Source organism: Coregonus clupeaformis, chromosome 14 (genome assembly GCF_020615455.1).
Source record: "Coregonus clupeaformis isolate EN_2021a chromosome 14, ASM2061545v1, whole genome shotgun sequence".
In the NCBI taxonomy this organism is placed as follows: domain Eukaryota; kingdom Metazoa; phylum Chordata; class Actinopteri; order Salmoniformes; family Salmonidae; genus Coregonus; species Coregonus clupeaformis.
Genome location: NC_059205.1, coordinates 12,342,545 through 12,361,707, shown reverse-complemented (window position 1 = coordinate 12,361,707; position 19,163 = coordinate 12,342,545).

The window sequence follows — 19,163 nt, the reverse complement described above, 5'->3', positions numbered from 1 at the left end:
AGTTGGACCATGAATGTGTTGACAGAAGGTCAGTTTCTAACTAAATATAGATTCTGTTTCTAACTATAGATTCACCTGTTTTTTCAGGATTAGTTTTTGACAGATAAGGTCCATTTGAAGGCCTAGAATCAGATTTCCATACGCCCTATATGTAACCATTAGGTCCCTATGCCCAGTCCTATACGTAACCTTTAGGGGGTATAAATATATCTGATCCTGGAACAGGGGTTGGGGCAACTCCTCGAAGCTCACAGGAAGTTGAAGTGAACAGCCCTTGTAGTGGCAGAAACCTCATACTATACAGTATATCTAAGAACAGAGATTTTTAGTGTAAAATCACCCGATTCCACTCTGGGTTGAATCCTAACTTGAGCGACTCATGCTCAACTATGGCTCATGCAAACATTAATTTATGTTGATGGGAGATTTGTGGGAAATTGAGGTACACACGTGGATCTCAAGTTAGGATTCAACCCTGTGAGAGTATCACTTTTGTTTACATCCATCCACTTCATTTGAGTCGACCAAAGGAAATGTTTATGTATTCTATCACTTTTTTTTTCTTGTTGGTTTTTAACAATGTTTTATGTCAATGTGTGTTACTTCTGCCATGAGTAAAGAATGCTGTATGATACTGAAGCTTTGTCCACATTTTTCATTGGCCGTCATTCACCAAGGTATAATAATAGTCTATCATTGGAATGCGTCACACATATTGTGTCTAAGCACATCCAGCACATTGTCTTTGTTTTTCATCTGGTAACTGGCACACTTTGATAGATGTTTATGGATTTGTCCGTTGATGCTGATAAATAAAGCTATGGATTTGGCCATTGAGGCTGATAAATAAAGCTATGGATTTGGCCATTGGGGCTGATAAGGTTTTAAATAAAACATGCCTTTAGGTTCACACACATGGTAAATAACAGGGGAGCCTGTTTCACTGCTGTCTCCTGCGATGAATGGCTCAGGCCATCAGTCCGATTCCTCCCTCCTTTCTCCTCTCCTCTTTTCTCATACTGATCCCTCTCCGAAGCCTGAGGACACACACACAAACATGCAGGAAATACAAAGTAGATGCAATTCAGTGAATACCCACAAACAAAAAGGTGAAACACTGTAATATGTGTGCTATAGGGGTTATTCACAAAACTCTACCTTTGAGTAGAGTACACTCTGACCCTTTTGGACTGTGATCCTCTGTGGCCCTGATCCAGTCCAGCACACTGAACCAAAGTGGAACTGAAAGGAGTTTCATTCACCAACACTAAAGCCTTGCAGCTAAATGTTGGTTTTCACCCGTTACGTTACTAGAGAATGACTTCACTATTAGTAGTGACACACTGGGTACATTCTGTTCTTTACAGTAGGACATGTAATTCATTATAGGCCATAGGGAGAACCGATGGACTCAATGGGGATGTTTTCTTCTTGGCAAGTGCTGTCTATGGCTCTCTCACTATTTAGCTACTGTTAATTGTCCTGATTGGTTATGGTTAGGTTTTCCCGATGGCTTGGGTGCTGTCTACTTTCTTCAATGGTTAGGTGGTTAGGTTCTGTCCATGGTCCTGACTACCATCCCTCAGAGCCTTTGGTTGCATTCCTCTGCTCAGATGTTGCTGACGCATGCCAGATCTTAAAACGCCTGGATAGGTATTTTACGTATCAGCTAACCACATCATTATGTTATAGCACAATCGATGTCGTGGCACGCAACCATTGGTTGATACAGTGGCTTGCGAAAGTATTCACCCCCCTTGGCATTTTTCCTATTTTGTTGCCTGACAACCTGGAATTAAAATGTATTTTGGGGGGGTTTGTATCATTTGATTTACACAACATGCTTACCACTTTGAAGATGCAAAATATTTTTTATTGTGAAACAAACAAGAAATAAGACAAAAAAAACAGAAGATTTGAGCGTGCAATACAAAGTCAATACTTTGTAAAGCCACCTTTTGCAGCAATTACAGCTGCAAGTCTCTTGGGGTATGTCTCTATAATCTTGGCACATCTAGCCACTAGGATTTTTGCCCATTCTTCAAGGCAAAACTGCTCCAGATCCTTCAAGTTGGATGGGTTCCGCTGGTGTACAGCAATCTTTAAGTCATACCACAGATTCTCAATGGGATTGAGGTCTGGGCTTTGACTAGGCCATTCCAAGACATTTAAATGTTTCCCCTTAAACCGCTCAAGTGTTGCTTTAGCAGTATGCTTAGGGTCATTGTCCTGCTGGAAGGTGAACCTCCATCCCAGTCTCAAATCTCTGGAAGACTGAAACAGGTTTCCCTCAAGAATTTCCCTGTATTTAGCGCCATCCATCATTCCTTCAATTCTGACCAGTTTCCCAGTCTCTGCCGATGAAAAACATCGGGGTGATGAGAGGTGTTGGGTTTGCGCCAGATATAGCGTTTTCCTTGAATTGTAACTTCCATCAATGTAATTGTCTGCATCACTTCCAATCCCCCATGTTATATATATATATATATATATGTTTTTTTTCCCCACTGGGGAAAAAAGTATTTAGTCAGCCACCAATTGTGCAAGTTCTCCCACTTAAAAATTTGAGAGAGGCCTGTAATTTTCATCATAGGTACACGTCAACTATGACAGACAAATTGAGAGAGAAAGATCCAGAAAATCACATTGTAGGATTTTTAATGAATTTATTTGCAAATTATGGTGGAAAATAAGTATTTGGTCACCTACAAACAAGCAAGATTTCTGGCTCTCACAGACCTGTAACTTCTTCTTTAAGAGGCTCCTCTGTCCTCCACTCGTTACCTGTATTAATGGCACCTGTTTGAACTTGTTATCAGTATAAAAGACACCTGTCCACAACCTCAAACAGTCACACTCCAAACTCCACTATGGCCAAGACCAAAGAGCTGTCAAAGGACACCAGAAACAAAATTGTAGACCTACACCAGGCTGGGAAGACTGAATCTGCAATAGGTAAGCAGCTTGGTTTGAAGAAATCAACTGTGGGAGCAATTATTAGGAAATGGAAGACATACAAGACCACTGATAATCTCCCTCGATCTGGGGCCCCACGCAAGATCTCACCCCGTGGGGTCAAAATGATCACAAGAACGGTGAGCAAAAATCCCAGAACCACACGGGGGGACCTAGTGAATGACCTGCAGAGAGCTGGGATCAAAGTAACAAAGCCTACCATCAGTAACACACTACGCCGCCAGGGACTCAAATCCTGCAGTGCCAGACGTGTCCCCCTGCTTAAACCAGTACATGTCCAGGCCCGTCTGAAGTTTGCTAGAGTGCATTTGGATGATCCAGAAGAGGATTGGGAGAATGTCATATGGTCATTGGTAAAAACTCTACTCGTCGTGTTTGGAGGACAAAGAATGCTGAGTTGCATCCAAAGAACACCATACCTACTGTGAAGCATGGGGGTGGAAACATCATGCTTTGGGGCTGTTTTTCTGCAAAGGGACCAGGACGACTGATCCGTGTAAAGGAAAGAATGAATGGGGCCATGTATCGTGAGATTTTGAGTGAAAACCTCCTTCCATCAGCAAGGGCATTGAAGATGAAACGTGGCTGGGTCTTTCAGCATGACAATGATCCCAAACACACCGCCCGGGCAACGAAGGAGTGGCTTCGTAAGAAGCATTTCAAGGTCCTGGAGTGGCCTAGCCAGTCTCCAGATCTCAACCCCCATAGAAAATCTTTGGAGGGAGTTGAAAGTCTGTGTTGCCTGCGACAGCCCCCAAAACATCACTGCTCTAGAGGAGATCTGCATGGAGGAATGGGCCAAAATACCAGCAACAGTGTGTGAAAACCTTGTGAAGACTTACAGAAAACGTTTGACCTGTGTCATTGCCAACAAAGGGTATATAACAAAGTATTGAGAAACTTTTGTTATTGACCAAATACTTATTTTCCACCATAATTTGCAAATAAATTCATAAAAAATCCTACAATGTGATTTTCTGGATTTTCTTTTCTCATTTTGTCTGTCATAGTTGACGTGTACCTATGATGAAAATTACAGGCCTCTCTCATCTTTTTAAGTGGGAGAACTTGCACAATTGGCGGCTGACTAAATACTTTTTTTCCCCACTGTACATGCCATATCTTTCTAACTGTGCTCTTTCACAAAAGCTCCCAACCTACAACCTATATACTTATTATGGACACAGTATGCTTACATTATTAGTTATCTTGTTATTGTTTGTTGTTAGTTGTTATTAGTCCCATCCTTCAATTCCATTCAACACCTCCTATCTATCTTTTAACACCATCCATATAGGATTTCTATTTGCCATATATATGTCAACTGTACTGTGATGTCTTACAAAAGTTCTGAACCTTTCTATTCTCATTGTTTCTACAAATTGTGAATTGAAAATAAACATTTTTGCTGAAAGTATTATTATGTTATTGATCGATTAACTATGACTTTTCAGATCACCCAGTAATGCTATCTGTAAGGTTAGCTCCAGGTAAATATTGCAATCCTTTAGCCATTCCTGGACCTGTGTCCAAAAACAAGCTACAAATGGACAGTACCAAAACAAATGATCTAATGATTCTGTCTCTTCGCAGCAAAATCTGCAGGGCTGGGAAGATTGTATCCCCCATATAAATAATATTCTATTGGTAGCAAGAATTGTATATAATAATTTAAATTGAAAGATTCTAAGTTTTGAATCCGGTGTCGTTTTGCGTATCAGTTCATAAACACTATGCCATGGGATCGGTACGTTAAAGATCTCTTCCCAACTATTTTGCAATCTACATGGGACGGCTGTCAATCCTTTGGTCCTTAAATGAAACTGATATACTTTTTTATTTATCACAGTTTTCCTTAACCAATTATGTTCTTTAATGCAAGGCCGACAGACAAGTTCCTTACTTTCTCCCCCTTCCACTTTCCTTTTTGTGGTAAGGCTGCAATTATTTGGTTGTAATTTTGGGTAGAGCAGACATTTCCATATGTTTTTGTTAGCTGCATGTGCGACATAACTCCACCAGTCCTACCGATGATATCATTTACGAAGATTATACCTTTTTTATACATTTTGTCCCCAAAAAAAGTTTTTGGGTCAATTTGTATATTTGAGTTTAACCACAATATTTGTTCCAGAGTACCTTCTTCCATATGTTTGGGGAGTCTCCCACATGGCTTTTGGTGAACACCAAACGTGTTTGCAAATTGTTTTTCTTTAAGCAATGGCTTTTTTTCTGGCCACTCTTCCGTAAAGCCCAGCTCTGTGGAGTGTACGGCTTAAAGGGGTCCTATGGACAGATACTCCGATCTCCACTGTGGAGCTTTGCAGCTCCTTCAGGGTTATCTTTGGTCTCTTTGTTGCCTCTGATCAATGCCCTCCTTGCCTGGTCCATGAGTTTTGGTGGGCAGCCATCTCTTGGCAGGTTTGTTGTGGTGCCATATTCTTTCCATTTTTTTATAATGGATTTAATGGTGCTCCTTGGGATGTCCAAAGTTTCTGATATTTTTTTATAACCCAACCCTGATCTGTACTTCTCCACAACTTTGTCCCTGACCTGTTTGGAGAGCTCCTTGGTCTTCATGGTGCCGCTTGCTTGGTGGTGCCCCTTGCTTAGTGATGTTGCAGACTCTGGGGCCTTTCAGAACAGGTGTATATATACTGAGATCATGTGACAGATCATGTGACACTTAGATTGCACACAGGTGGACTTTATTTAACTAATTATGTGACTTCTGAAGGTAACTGGTTGCACCAGATCTTATTTAGGGGCTTCATAGCAAAGGGGGTGAATACATATGCACGCACCACTTTTCCGTTATTTATTTTTTATAATTTTTTGAAACAAGTTATTTTTTTCATTTCACTTCACCAATTTGGACTATTTACATGAAATCCAAATAAAAATCCATTTAAATTACAGGTTGTAATTCAACAAAATAGAAAAAAACACCAAGTGGGATAAATACTTTTGAAAGGCACATCTGAGCAGGGGAACACAACCTTTGTTTGACATGGTCAGAGCAAAGCCTAGTGTTGAATCTACAGTAAATCAATACTGGTGTAGGACAGGGTAACAGGTGAGAACAGACCCTCGCCAAGCTGAAGTTCTTCCTCCCAGCGCACCATCAATAATCACAATAATACTGATATCGATGCAGATTGAATAACCTTTCTGAAAGCTGCGGGGTTCCTATCAATTATTACCCTCCATGGTGGAATACCTGGAGGAGCTGCTTGGCGTGAGATTATCTCCCATCATTAAACTGTCTGTAATGAACCAGGGACCATTAATTAAACCTATAGGGAGACCCCATAGAGTGCTGAGACAGGACTTTCAAGGACCCATAGTGTTTTGAATCAATAATAGACTGTTATTGTAAAGTAGTAATTATTGTAATTGAGGAGTCATTAATTAATTGGAAGGGAGAACACCCTGAGATCCTTGTGTTGTAACATCTTTCTTCCAATTAGGGGTTCTTCAATTAGGTCATACATGTATCAACCAAGTTGTCCCTCAGATATGAAATAGGCTTAACAGACGTTTGAAAGGAGAGGGAATAATAAGGGATATTCTTGGTCTAGCCTATATACTAAAAAGGTCAGTCCAGCTTTTGAATGTTTTTAGATCTTTAAAATTAAAGTCATGGGGCTTTGGCATCATTCATTATGCTACATTTCAAGTGAAGAGCTTATATAAGTGCCTCCTGAATTGTAAGTTAACCATTTTTATGGCATTATTCTCGTGTGGTAGGCTTTACTTGCAGAGCATTGGTGCGAAAGGGGCCCTGCAGGCCGTTGAGAGTCACTCAAAGGCCTGGTCACTCATGTTACATAATTAACGAGATGGCCTTCTAGCCGAAGGCACTTTATGCAATCATATGAACAAAGATCTCCACCAGCCCCTTGATCTCAACCCCTACAAAAATGTCCACTAATTATAATCCACATAATAATTCACATTTCCTGTTGCTGCAGGATTATTTTCCTTCTGTGAGAATAAGGGTCAAATTAAATTAAGCGCACCTGTACATAAGAGTTTACCTTCACTGATGTACCTATGTAGTAGCTGTTGAGAAAGTGGATGAGATCGGAGGGAATGAGTGGGATTGGGGTTGAAAGGTTGGAGAGGCTGGCCCTTGGATAGACTGCGCGCGAACATATAGGACACCGCGAGCGAGCGCGGTAATAAAAGGAGCGCTGTCCGTGGTGTTGAGTACAGGACTTCACAAGGGATTCCAGTCAAGTGGACCAGAAGACTTGCGCGTCTGCCGCGACCAAGAGACTCCACGAAACCGAAGTAAGTCAATCAATTCAACAGTTCAATTGTCGTCAGTTATTCCGTGTTCTGAGAGACTTTGTCCACTTTATAGAGGTTTAATGAAATGCAGATGCTGACGATATTTTGATTCGATTTGCATGCAAATAACTCAATGGCGGGTGTCTATGGCTGAAAACTTTTTTCAAATTATAAATGTTCACGTGTTTCTGGGCCAACTAATCTTTTATAAGTTCTATTTCATTTAGGTCAAATTTCTGTAAACTACACCTTATACCATACAAGATAAACATTTTGGTTCAGACACATCTTATAAAAATAAAAATAAACATCATTTATTGAACATATAGGTGCCACTGCCTATGGAATTTACATTTGAGAAAATGTAAAGCCTATGCCAAGGCCACTGACATTTGAAGTGTTTTTACAGTATGTGATGCACATCAGCACATGCAATAGCTTCGAGACAAGCCCAGTGGGCCTGTCTAACTTGTTTTTTGTTGTTGAGCAAAATCTATTCCTAAAGCTGTATTTGTTTGCTTTTCAAGATGAGAATTTTAATGTGGTTATTCCAAACATTCATGGTTCTGCTCTGTTCTGTTTTCCTCACACCCCTGCCCTTGAAAAAGCTTTGCATGAATATTTCCTTACATATTTTCCTTAATATTTTTCTTTCTTTTCGGTCCTGTTTTAAAGTTAATAGAAGTCAATGGAACTTCCCCCGGCCCAATACTGTTCAGGATTGAGATTTCCTATCACCCTTTCTTTTCCCTGTAGTCATTCACCATAGAGCCTGACGTAAATTTCAGCACTCAATGTTGATCAAACGTTTTATTTTGGTTTCCTCAACTGTCCAACTCTATAAGCTGGAGCTATTTGATAAATGACAGGACCAGGGTTTATCATCTCCTTATTTTGTCCAGTCTCCATTATAGCTAGCCCTTCAGCCTGTCCTGAGCCCATGCAGGGCTATTAACTTGTCTTTGTGAGGAGCCGGAGAGGAGGAGAAGCCTCATGGAATAGACATAGCAGACTGCAGAGTGAGCTGCTTCTGCTAAGCTCTCATCACCCATTAAATGGATTGGCTTTTCTGAACACATTGTGTTGTTGACTTTCTCAGTCAGTCTGAAGTGTTTGAGACAAATGTTTGAGTTCATTCTCCGAGATGAAATACACATAAGTGTCGGACCTGCAGACATTTGTTTGTGTTATCTGAAGTCTGAACATTACTTTAAATGAAGTGCCTTTATATTTTTTAAAGATTCATATACAGTAGAATAATCAGAGTTCCTCAACTTTACTTTGTTCACTTCATGCTGGGCACTGAGTGACTGTAGTGTTTTGTTTGACTCGGTTGCTTTTTCTTTCAGGTTGTCTGCTGAAGTGTCCCAAATGGAGACACACAGCATCGATGGCGCCAATGATGAATGACTACAGCATCCCCAACAGAGAGGAGCAATTATTCAGCCCGACAGTGAAGAGATGCCTCTGACTACTCTATCCCTGTTCGAGCTCACCTGTCAATCAGACCTTGCAATCACTCTTCGATCATCTTTCTGGCAATAACCAACCAGGCGTTTTAACTACTTAGCCAAGGATAAGGATTCATAGTAATACAATACCGACATTTCCTGTGTGACAGTACTTCTAACTTATTGGTGAGCCCTGTCAGAAATCTCAATGGACTTTATGAGTGTGTTATAATGTTATTATTAGTTTGGGGATAAGACTTAACCTCTACGGGATCGGTGTCCCTATACCGGGACGGTTGCTGCTCAATAAACAACGCCAACTTTCCGGGATGTAGACATGTCTTATAAGGGCAGAAAGCTTAAATTATTGTTAATCTAACTGCAGTGTCCAATTTACAGTAGCTATTACAGCAAAAAAATACCATGCTATTGTTTGAGGATGGGGATAAGACTTAAGGAAATACTCTCCCTTGTCATATTGGCACACACAGCCAAGCTTCTAAGGAAAATCTCGCGCTCCACTTACCCTGACCTGAAGCTTATTAAGCTGTGAACCTTTGAATGTACAAGCACTATATACTAGGTCATTGATCCATAATCCCTCTTCAACCAATCAGATAGATGTATCCCCCTCGCCCCGCCTCCTGTTTCCAATTATTCACAAGGCCCCGGGCACAGTTGGACCATTGCTTGAAGAAGTAGATGTGACAGGTTAGTGAGTCTACAACTTCCAGTGCAGGAGACAGTGGCATGCAGGGAGGACTTTGGTACAACTGTCACATTCAGCTTGTGTGTACTGTGCAGGGCTGTGTCCCTTGGCTGCTACCATCCCACATGGACACCAGAACACGACGAGTCCCTGAAAACTAATTAAGCCCCAGTGAGCCTGTTCCAACTAGTCTGTTATTGGTTTACTTAAGTGTTCATAAATCTATATGACTGCTTATCATCATGTCATCCCTGTTAGGCTTCTATCACTGTCGTTGCCTAGGCGGCCAAAGGGTGAACTGAATTGACCCCCAAATCCCCCAGTCCACTCCGCACAAAGGCACCTTTTAGATGATGAGCGATGCGCAAACTCTTTTTTATGCCCAAACTCTGTTTTCTACCTTAAATAAAATACAAAAATAAAAATAGAACCTCAACAGCAAAGGACATTTTTCAGAGTAGGTCACATTTCTGACACTCCAACTCCAAGATGAGCAATGTGCCCTCGTGGCTGGACTATGAACACTATGAACTGTTGTCCCCGACCCCAGCAAGTTTCCCCAGGGGCCCCTCAGGCACGGGGCTGCTGCCCGTAGCGGGCCACGCGGAGCAGGGTACGGCCCTGTGCTTCGTGGGCGTCCTGCTGCTCCTCCTGCTCTTCCTGATAGTGCGCTGCATCCGCATCCTGCTGGACCCCTACAACAGTATGCCCGCCGTGTCCTGGACCAATGACCCCAAGGACCCGTTGGAGAGGGGCCAGTTTGACTATGCCCTGGTGTAGGAGGGTTTGGGAGAAGAAGAGGGATGTGGAGAGTTTTGGGACTGTGAAGCAGGTTCAAGGGGGAGGTTGCCCCTAACCTTCAGAGACCAAAAAAAGTAGGAGAACTTGTAGTGTATTTGCGGTTTAAAAAGGCTTCTGAAGATTGTAATTTCCACTTTGAAATATCTCTTATGAAAAATATATCAACCCCTGCAAAAATGTCTATTAATTATAATCCACATAATAATTTACATTTCCTGTTGCTTCAGGATTATTTTCCTGCTGTAGCAAACTGGGTCAAATTAAGATCCTACATATGTAGCTAGAGAAGGGCAGGTTCGACTACACGCTGGTGTAGGAGGTTTTGGTAGAAGAAGACGAACGTGTGGAGAACGTGTGGACGGAATTTGCTGTCGCTGTCTCGCTGAAAACAATGACATCCGGTTTGGTCCTGCCATCATGAGTGGCCTACTTGAATGCAGCATTAGATAGTCTGCTTCATAATAATTATATAATAATAACTTTATTTGTATAGAGCTTTTCAATACAGGTAACAAATAATACAATAAAATAAAAGTACTAACAAAGAAACAAAGACAGGAGGAAGGAGAATGACTTAAGATAGCTAATTAAAATCCTACACTAAAATCCTACATTGAAATCCTACATTAAAATCCTACATTGAAAGCATCTTTATGAAAGTGTGTCTTCAGTAGTCACTAGCTAAATGATGTAAATGTAAATGTACAAGCCTGCACTCCTCTGGCAGACCATTCTAAAGTCTAGGGGCTCTCTGGTAGTGCACTACTTTTGACCAGGGCCCATTTGACCAGGGTCAAAAGTAGTGCACTATATATAGTCTCATAAAACCAACCCTAGGCAACAGCAGTGACTAGGGTCTGGTAGATATGACCCTAGGCAACAGCAGTGACTAGGGTCTGGTAGATGTGACCCTAGGCAACAGCAGTGACTAGGGTCTGGTAGATGTGACCCTAGGCAACAGCAGTGACTAGGGTATGGTAGATATGACCGTAGGCAACAGCAGTGACTAGGGTCTGGTAGATGTGACCCTAGGCAACAGCAGTGACTAGGGTCTGATAGATGTGACTATCTTGGTAACTTCAATAAGGAAAACAAAATCTGGGGTGGGTCATCTTCAGACAGACAACTCTCCCAACAAATCACGAGGCAGACGTGCCAGACGTCGCAATTCAAAATCAAAGTTCACAGGCAAAACCTTTGCAGTGGTTTTAGTGAAGGTAGTTGATGCAAACTTCACTCTTTAAAAATAATCTCTGTTGCTAACTACTTATTATGTCTGGGGGATGTGGCCAAGAAGCGGATAAAACAGTGATGTAGTTCCTCTATGCTATGCCTTATTACATACAGACGTATTAAGCGTCTATCATAGTCCAAAACATGTATGTGTATGCACAGCAGTGTTCTAGAGTATTGGACCGTTGGCTTAATCTTTTCGAATTCTCAAGCAATTTCTCCAACTATCAACACATTCAAATGAATAGAGGAAGCATACCCGGAGCCGCGTTGGTTGGGAATTGTGGAGAGGTGCACATTTGGGCTGTGCTAGACTATCGCGTCTCAGTGTCTGTGGACTATGATGCCCACGCGTTTTGTTTTGCTGGATGTGAAGGCCGCATTTATTTTTACCCCCTTTTTTGTGGTATCCAATTGGTAGTAGTTACAGTCTTGTCCCATCGCTGCAACTCCCGTACCGACTCTTGAGAGGCGAAGGTGGAGAGCCGTGCGTCCTCCAAAACACAACCCAGCCGAGCCGCTTCTTGACACAATGCCCGCTTAACCCGAAAGCCAGCCACACCAATGTGTCGGAGGAAACACCATACACCTGGCGACCGTGTCAGCGTGCACTGCGCCCGGCCCGCCACAGGAGCCGCTAGTACACGATGGGACAAGAACATCCCTGCCGGCCAAACCCTCCCCTACCCTGGACGATGCTTGGCCAATTGTGCCCCGCCCCATGGGTTTCCCAGTCGCGGCCGGCTGCGACAGAGCCTGGACTCAAACCAGGATCTCTAATGGCACAGCTAGCACTGCGATGCAGCGCCTTAGACCACCACACCACTCGGGAGGCCCCATAGCCTGCATTTTCTGTACTTGACACACGCGCTTCACTTTTCAACTTGCTCAAAGCTAGCTAGTTGGAGTCTGTGTGTGTACTTCCGTTTGTTCCATCGCATGGTAAAGCTACGCACAAGTGGAAAATATTAAACGCATGTGGTACACAGAATGCACTGCAGCCTAGTGTGGCACCCCCAATGTATTGTTGCGGACTGATCCATTGACAATGAATAACTTCCTCCAAATGCAAAGAGTTTGATGTATCTAGTGGACATGAGGCGAAAGCCGGAACATTGAAAAATTGTGGGAGACAACCCATCTGTCTAGAGAGACAACACTATATAGTGAATAGAATGCCATTTGGAACGTACCCCGGGACAGGAAAGAGCAGAACATCTGTCCACTCCTTGATCCATGTAATTGTGACCCCTGGCATCAGTCATTTATGGATCACAGGACTCCCTGAGAAACAGTGACCGTTATTTCTGAGAGGGAAATCTTTGATTTAATAAAACTCAGTGAAATGTAATGAGTTTAGTCAGCTGATAGACAGATGGACAGAGGTAGGCAGTAGCCATGTTGGACATGAAAGTCAGACTCAGAGAGAGGATACTAAGAAGAAAAAAGCTGAGATTTCACTGCTTGTTACTCGTTTGTTATACACCTGGCTTTTAAGGGAAGTGTTACAGCATTTGTGGAGATCCCATAAATGTTGCAGATGTCAGCTTAATTGGAAATTACCTTTAAATGTGAAGCACGCTTTAGCTCGGTTTCGGATTTAATCTTGGCCCTAATGTTGTATGGCCTATCTATCCCCTGCATATCAAGAAAACAGATGCAACTATTCCATTTACATTCCACAAACATTTACTGTTCTTCAAGTTAATACATGGTTCACAGGAACTGATACAGACTACTATTGATGTTATCCAATGTGTTGTTATCGTGCTAATCTTTTTTATTTCCCCTGTACCGTTAAGCCATAGGTTATACTGTCTGTATATGGAGGTTTTATCACAGCATGTTCTGGATGTCTATTGGTTATTGTGTTCATGAAGCGTCATGTCTATCAACGTCATCACCTCATCCTCTTTCAATTAGTTTAGCCTTGGTGAACAATATAGTGACCAGCAGTGTCTTTCAGAACACTAGAGGCTTTTTCTCTAGTATTTTCCAGTTTTCAAGACACTGTTGTCATCTAAGTTGCCAGATAGTTGGAAGGTACATCATCCAGAGACTGATTGTCATATAGACTCCTCTTTGCGTTTTGAACCATTTATGTTTGCTTGAAGAGTAGTGGTTGTTCCTACTGTCGTTTTCTCAATAAACATTCCTATAAATTATATAAAACCTTTAATCTTACGGTCATTTTTATTTCATCCTCTCAGCACACACACACACACACACACACACACACACACACACACACACACACACACACACACACACACACACAAACACACACACACGAAACCCACAGACCAAGCCCCCATGACATTTCTGATTTCCATTTAGAACAGGTTGTCCCCTCTGTTGCTCTCTATCAGTAGCAGTGGTGTAAAGTACTTCAGTAAAAATACTTTAAAGTACTACTTAAGTAGTTTTTGGGGTATCTGTACTTTACTTTACTATTTATATTTTTGACAACTTTTACTTTTACTTCACTACATTCCTAAAGAAAATAATGTACTTTTTACTCCTTACATTTTCCCTGACACCCAAAAGTACTAGTTACATTTTGAATGCTTAGCAGGACAGGAAAATGGTCTAATTCACGCACTTATCAAGAGAACATCCCTGGTCATCCATACTGCCTCTGATCTGGCGGACTCACTAAACACAAATGCTTCGTTTGTAAATGATGTCTAAGTGTTGAAGTGTGCTCCTGGCTATCCGTAAATTTAAAACACAAGAAAATCGTGCCATCTGGTTTACTTAATATATGGAATTTGAAATGATTTATACTTTTACTTTTGATACTTAAGTATATTTTAGCGATTACATTTACTTTTGATACTTAAGTACATTTAAAACCAAATACTTTTAGACTTTTACTCAAGTAGTGACTTTCACTTTTACTTGAGTCATTTTCTTTTAAGGTATCTTTACTTTTACTCAAGTATGACAATTGGGTACTTTTTCCACCGCTGATCAGTAGCAGTGAGATTGAAAGCAAACGTAATCAATTGAATAATCAATAGGTGCCTCGTAAAGAGACACTGCCAGCTAATTAATGAGGATCAGCGCTCCCAGAGAGACAGATAAGATACTGTATGTAGCTGATGCTCTACCTGCACCTATATGGTATCATGATTTGTAAACAGCTTGATTGTTACATTTGATGTATTTTATTCTAATAAATTGGTCCCTAAATGAATTATTTTAACTTGCATTAGTCTTGTCTTATCTTCTTGCCTCAAGTCAGGACAATTTCTGGAGGTGGACAATGAGTAGTTCAGAGCTGGTAGTCTTTTCGATTTCTGCTAACCAATGACCTCTTCTGGTAATCTGGGGTAATTACAGCTCCATTCAGTGCCAGTCCTTCGTAGTTTGTGGCATCACCAGCATTGTTTTGTGGGAATGCAGACAGACAAACAGAAACCCATGAACTCATGACATGTGATGATGACATTGGCATGTAAACACCATGTGAAGTGACCAGGAAAAACTCTCTGCCCTGACTCCTGACATTTCTAGGACTATTATTAATTTCTGTACCTTTATTTTACCAGGTAAATTGGTGTACACACTGCAAACTCCAGGAGCGTTATTCTAATATCTCTCCTGCAATTCCCCCTCCTAGTGAGTGAGTAACCTACAAAAATCAACAATGGGCCTCTGTGAAGGCATATCCATTGGCCCTTTGTAATTACACGTTAAGCATTGTAAATGAATGGTGTGTGACCAGTGACACATGCTGCTATTGTAATAACCAAATTAAAATTGCATGCTAATTGCTTCCAGATGAAGGGAGCCCAATAGGATGAACTGAATAACAGCCACACCTCCCATCTCATTAGGCAAGCAATTATCGATGCAGATTATGTCACAATGTAGTAACCTGGTAGGCACAAAGCCAATGGGACTCTTCATTCACTACTACAGACCAAAGCATTGACACACTGGATGAAATAATACAGAAGTCTTGAACCGTAACCTTTAAACATTTTGCATGGCTGACATGCTTAGAAAATAAATATTCCAGTATGTATTCCCCCCCAAAAATAAGGGAAAATATGTGCAATAACTACTATCTAATCAACGCAACATTTACATTATCCCACCCCTGGTTAGCCACTATTGGCTTAAAAAGCCAAATCTAACACAATATTTGTCAATTAATTTCCAGCAAAATTGCCCCTGTCTGTGTAGTGTGCAAGTTTGTGTATCACTCCATGTGTAGCCAGTTGATGTGATAACCTTCTTGTGTTTTGACAGAAATACTTTCCCCAAAACCTTCTCAATTAAATGTTAACTGCAAAGTAGGCTTACCTGGCAGAAGTATATCATGAGTAAGTATATCATTTGTATCTATTATTTGTTATTTGCAAACTTGGCCATGAAAGCAGCAGCAGTACAAAACCATCACTAGACTCTAAAAATAAAGGTTCCTGGAGTATCCTTTAGGGGTTCTTCAAATTGAAACTGTGGGGGAACCCCTATAAGTTATTCGAAGAACCCTTTAATGGATCCTCAAATAACCTTTTTGAATAATCTTTTGGTGTAAATTGTTTAACTACCCCCCCTCCGCTAATAATAATAATAACCATAACAACAATAACAACAATAACACAATATTTTAGTTGTCAGTGTTTATTAGGATTTTAGCATCAAAGCAGAATAAAAACATCAAAATATGAAGTAAACTCCCAGCAGAGCCCCAAGTCCAATGGATATATCCTCTGTCGTGTTGATGTTAATGTGCTGATGTTCTCCGTATCCATAGACAGAATGATTTTGCAGTGCATGGTGATCAAACAGGTTTCCTGTTAAATTCATCAGAGGTGTAGGGAGGGTGAAGTCTGTGAATCCCCAAAATAGTAATTATACAGATGATTAACAAAACATGCACACGACAGTATTCATACCTTGGTTTTTGTGGTAAATGTGAATAAAAAAAACTGTTTTGAGAATGGTTTTCATTCACATACCTTGTCCATAATGTAGAGGCCTATGGGATTTTCATTTAAGAGGTAAGGGAGGAGGATGGTACATGTGATCTGCATAACATACCAATACCAATTGACATACCTTTGTATGCCTCCTTGTCTGTATACCTGCAGACACAGAAACAAAAGTTCAGTCATCTGTACCCAATACAGCTAGCCTTCAACATATTCTTATAGCAGACATATTCTTCTTACCTCTTTGTTGATTGATATCCATTGAATTGTGTCCATTTTCTGTTTTCTGTTTTGCACAAATATGAAAAGATAGATGGTATCATCATAAAACAATATCAATTTAGATCATACAAGGGACAAACCTTTCCTTAAATTGAGGAGCTCTTTAAATGTTTCAGTTAAGTGCCTGCACCTGCTGTCCTTTCAAATTCATATCCAAATGTTTCAGTTGGGCAGTTAGGTTCCTGCAAGAACCCCCACCAACTAAGGAGGTTCCTCGATGAACCCCACCTCCTATGGGGTTAACCTATGGGGTTAACATTTTGGGGGCACTTTTCAGAGCCAAGAACCCTAAGGTTCTTCAAAGACCTTTGAGAATCTTAGAAGAACCATTGTTGAACCCCTACATTTTTTAGTGTAGACCGGCACATTAGATGGCACATTCCTCACTCATTAGACGCACAATTAAAGGGAATTACACAAATAAATCTACATTTGTTCGTTTTCTTCCAGACCTAAAGAAAATGGTATCCAGATGTGATTTAAGCATTGACATGCACTCAGAACATCCACAACATTTCGTTGTTTCTCTTTGAACAATTGTAATTTTGAGAGTGAAAAACAAAACAAATCTAAAACCAGGAAAAATAAAACTCAGAAAACAGAATTTGGGAAAATATAAAACAGAATTCTGGGGGATAAAATCACAAATGTATAGGGCCCCCCTTAGAGTTGTTTCTTAACCATTATTTTTGCAAGGTCTATTGACAGAACACATAATGAACTACTTTCTCTTGTACACTAAGGACCGGGGGAAGAGTTGCAGGGGAGAGGAGAAGAGAAGAATGTGCCTATTGGAAAGCTAGCAAAAATGATCATGTTTAATTTTTTTTAAGTAGCTCTCATGCTACAAAAGGTTGGAGATCCCTGAACTAGTGGCTCTCAGTATGCCATTGGGTTTGGGTTACTCACCCCTTCTGCCACCAATGTAGCGCCAACTGCTGTTAATTCATACATCAACTCTGATATGCCTTTCATACACAGACCAAAATAACAATGACTGAATCCTCAGCTACTTGTCCAAAGTTAAGTGATACTTTTGCAGGAAGGCTTACTGGTTTTTAAGTCATAGAGCTCTATTCAATCCGTAGCGCTGAGATTCCGCTTTATAGCGCGATTGACAATTAAAGGCAATGTTCCCATGGTTGCGGAGACTGTATTCACGGTAAACGCTGCATATGTCGGCTCAATAGAAAATTACCTTTACGTTTTAATGCAGATCTTCGGCGATACTTTGGCAATACGGATTGAATCCAGCCCTTACTTATTGCTTAACTTTAGGTCACATGTGATTAATTTGCATGAGAAACTTGTTTATTCCATCTCCTTTCCCTACAGAGATCCTGGTTTTGGGACCAGAGGGAATGCTGGAGAGGATATCCACAACAGGTGAGCTCCTATGTTCTGTTATCCCTTCAACTCACATCTATCTTTTAACTTACAGAGCACAAATATGTACTTTTCTGTACTGTTTTTGACCCTCAGGTGTATAGTGACTTGATGGTATAATTTACTACAGTATAGAATTAAACACTTAGCTCTCATGGCTATGAATTGTACACTTTTGCTGTAGGATCCCAAGTGTGCTTATAAACCTACTACACTATATGTACAAAAGTATGTGGACACCCCTTCAAATTGGTGGATTTGGCTATTTCAGCCACACCCGTTGCTGACAGGTGTATAAAATCGAGCACACAGCCATGCGCTCTCCATAGACAAACATTGGCAGTAGAATGGCCTTACTGAACTGCTCAGTGACTTTCAACGTTGCACCGTCATAAGATGCCACCTTTCCAACAAGTCAATTTCTGCCCTGCTAGAGCTGCCCCGGTCAACTGTAAGTGCTGTTATTGTCAAGTGGAAACGTCTAGGAGCAACAATGGCTCAGCCGCGAAATGGTAGGCCACACAAGCTCACAGAACGGGACCGCCGAGTGCTGAAGCACGTAGCGTGTAACAATCGTCTGTCCTCGGTTGCAACACTCACTACCGAGTTCCAGACTGCCTCTGGAAGAAACATCAGCACAATAACTGTTTGTCGGGAGCTTAATAAAATGGGTTTCCATGGCCGTGCAGCTGCACACAAGCCTAGGATCACCATGCGCAATGCCAAAATTAAGGCAGTTATACAATTTTAAAAACATTACAATACATTCATAACAGATTTCACAACACATTAAGTGTGTGCCCTCAGGCCCCTACTCCAACACCACATATCTACAACACAAAATCCATGTGTACGTGTGTGTATTACATCTGCAGACAGTCTTCCGGATCCTTATCACACCAGCCTCCCCATCTTACCGATCTGTGTGGCTGTTAACAGACAGTAATGTTGGAGGGTGGGCGGCAGTGTACTCGACACACCTTTATGTTCCTTGACTGTTGATGTACTTGAGAACACACAAAGAGTGGCCAACCAAACATAGGCCTATAATTCAAGTCGGTTTGGCTTCTTTAGACCTCTTCA